Below are 3,472 nucleotides of genomic sequence, written 5' to 3' on the forward strand. Positions count from 1 at the left end.
GATTCTGCCAAAGCACTTGCACCCAGGTCACCAATGAGCGTGTTGCAGTTCAGAGTGATGCGCCTCAAACCAGCCATGCAGTCAAGATCACGTCTCCTGGAATGAGGACTCTCAGCCCAGGTTTCTTCATGCCTTCTGGTAGTCGGATACTTCAAAGATTTAATGGGATGAAATTAAGATGCTTGAATAAGGAAACAGGGTGTGCCTGAGTATGGCTTATTCTGTCAGAGATTTACACACACACACAGATCAAGCATATATGCCAGGAGCATCAACCTGAGAAATTCAACAGTCACTTCTGGTTTACGAGTCCAGTGACCCAGATTCTGCTTGGTCAGTGATTAGATTCTAGCCACTGCATTTCCTGTTTCTGAACACTTATGCAAAGTTGGACAACTCAATTACAGTCTATGAATTATTTTCCTTATCTTCTAAGTCAGGGAATTGGTTCTAAATTCTATCTTTGCTGAGGCCCTATATTTCATCATCCTGTCCTCCAATGGCCTCCAAACACCTGACTGGGCAAACCATAAGAAAACTTTTTAATATGCATCTTATTTATTAACAAATTATATACACAAAGTTCCATACCTATAATTTATGTACATGATAAACTACACAGATTTTTAAAAATAATACAAAGGTAAAAATGTTCTAATATTTTCTTTTCCTAACTCCTAAGGCATTATTTTATTTTACTTATTTTTTATAAAGATTTATTTATTTGTTTGTTTGTTTGTTTGTTTGTTTGGCTGTGCCGGTCTTTAATTGCAGCATGCCGGATCTTTTAGTTGTGGCATGTGGGCTCTTAGTTATGGCAGGCACTTGGGATCTAGTTCCTTGAGCAGGGATCGAACCCAAGCCCCCTACATTGGGAGCACATAGTGTTAACTGCTGGACCGCCAGGGAAGTCTCAAGCATTATTTAAAAAACTATATTTACAAAATGTATCTCACATGCTACCTAGGGTGTGCACACAAGCTTTAGAGGCCTGGGCTATGCAGAGCCAGTTTGATGTACCTTGGGAAAATAATGGTTTGACATTTAAGCAAAAGTACTGTCCTGAAGACATTCAATTCTTTATATTCATAAAGTAAATTTTGGTAACAGGGAACACTGACTGTCAATGAAAAAAGTCTTATTACATTTCTGAAAAAGTAAAAGACTCAAAGTGCCTTTGTTACTCTAAAAGGAAAATCATTAGTGTCATTTTTCTATTAACAATAACTTATTAAAACTCCAAGCAGAAACAACAGCAATCACTTACACAGCGCTTAGTATGTGCCAGGCACTATTTATACAAATAAGTGCATTTAAACCTCATAAGGAGGCATAGAGGTTAAGTGATTTGCCCATGGTCACTAGCTATGAAATGGGAGAAAGGGGATTTGAACCTAGGCCATTTGGCTTCCGCACCCAAGTTCCTGACTGTTTTCTACCTCAGGGGTCAATGCACTTGCCCTGTATAGGCTCAAAGAATTTTTCAATTTTTAAAATCTAAATTTAAACATTTCCAGATTTGTGGGCTGTACAGTTACTGTTGCAACTACTCTGCCCCACTGGTGTAGGGTGAAAGGAGCCATAACTACCATGTAAACAACGGGTGCGACTATGTTCCAGAAAAACTTCCTTTACAAAGCCAGGCGACGGGCTGCATCTGGCCCACCAGCCAGAGTTTACCTATCCCTGATCTGCACCATCAAACTATTAAAAAGCCTTCATGTCAAATTATTAACTAACTTTAGGCCTAAATACAGTCATTATAACCACTGTAAAGTTGTTAAGGCATTATTTTAAAAACTGTATTTACAAATTGCTGATGTAGTGACTTTTATTAGTTTAAAAACTACAACAGCTAATAAACACTTGATTCATTTAAGTCTTGAAGACTAGAATGGCATAGTTTCTTCAGAGTATTACAATAAAAGTTTTCAGTAAAAAAACATTCATAAAAGTATTATTAGGTATTATATATTAAATCTATTTCTAAAATTAAGTGGACTATCTTTACTAAATGGTAGAATCCCAAACTGAAAACTGGTCACATTCTTTCAGCAAAATGAAAGCTGCGCTCACATGTATCAAAAGACAAAAATTAGGGCTTCCCTGGTGGCGCAGTGGTTGAGAGTCCGCCTGCCAATGCAGGGGACATGGGTTCGTGCCCCGGTCCGGGAAGATCCCACATGCCGCGGAGCGGCTAGGCCCGTGAGCCATGGCCGCTGAGCCTGTGCGTCCAGAGCCTGTGCTCCGCAATGGGAGAGGCCACAACAGTACCACACACACACAAAAAAAAGACAAAAATTAACTGCCCTCTGTATCAATATATTAATGTGTTTCAATCACATATGTTTTCATGAAAGTTTAAACATAAAATCACCTTTAAGATCTAGGCCATGGGATCGGCTCCATGCCATGACAGAATACACCCCGTGAAGTTTACTTAACTTGTCTTAAGTGTGATAGAATTCTTTATACCTTGACAAATAACTAAAAGGAAAAAAAAAAAACCCACACACACAATAAGATGAAGAGCCTATACATTTGTCAATCTTGACTTATTTGCTTTTCTTGAGTCAGTTGGAAGTTTATAGCCACATTCTCAAAATCATTAACTACAATCTTCCCAAACAGGTAATTGACGAACAGATGCATTCTAAAACTTGTCAGTAACAAAGTGCTATTGCAGTTTACAGCAACAGTTTAATTCTACTTAGATACTAAAACTGAATACACTGAATACTGCAAACTTGATTCCCAACCACTCAGCAAAGTACTACATACCTTTTCAGATATAGGAAAAAAAAGAAAAAGCATACGATTCTTCCTATTTTCATTTCCAAAGATACATCCCAATCTTAATGATCAATCAGCGATTTAAACGTCAACTATAAACCCAGTATACTGCTGCTGTGCAGTGTACTAGAGCAATAGAAGAGAGCGGACCTCAAACCCTCTGTTCCCTCAAATTCAAAGGCAGGCTTCCTGACCCCTCCAGACCACTACTGGACACAGGGAAGGCACACTAATGTTGCAGGACCCCAACCAACAGTCACCTGCGTTGTAATTACTTCCATGACACACCCTCACCAACACCACTGAGTTTGCTGCTCCTACGGGACGTTACATGTATTTACTATTTTAACACATACCACAGTGCATCATAATTATGATTGCAGATAGATGTTCTAACAATTGAAAGAGAATGATGACTTTTTTGCTCTTTACATCTTGCTATTTCCCTTCCCATAAAATTTCTTGAAGCGAAACCATAAAATATAGACAAACACAAAAAACAGAAAATATACAAAACGTGTGCTTTGCACCTTAACGCAAACTTAAGTAAAATTAGTTCTGACAGTATCCAGCATGACAAACTTCCATGGTACAAATGAGAATGGACCAAGGTTTGAGCAGGTACAGGAGACAATCCAGGCATGAACAACACCAAGGAAAGGTAGACAGGAAGTAACAT

This window comes from Mesoplodon bidens, assembly GCF_964165515.1.
Source record: "Mesoplodon bidens genome assembly, contig: HAP1_SCAFFOLD_118, whole genome shotgun sequence".
In the NCBI taxonomy this organism is placed as follows: domain Eukaryota; kingdom Metazoa; phylum Chordata; class Mammalia; order Artiodactyla; family Ziphiidae; genus Mesoplodon; species Mesoplodon bidens.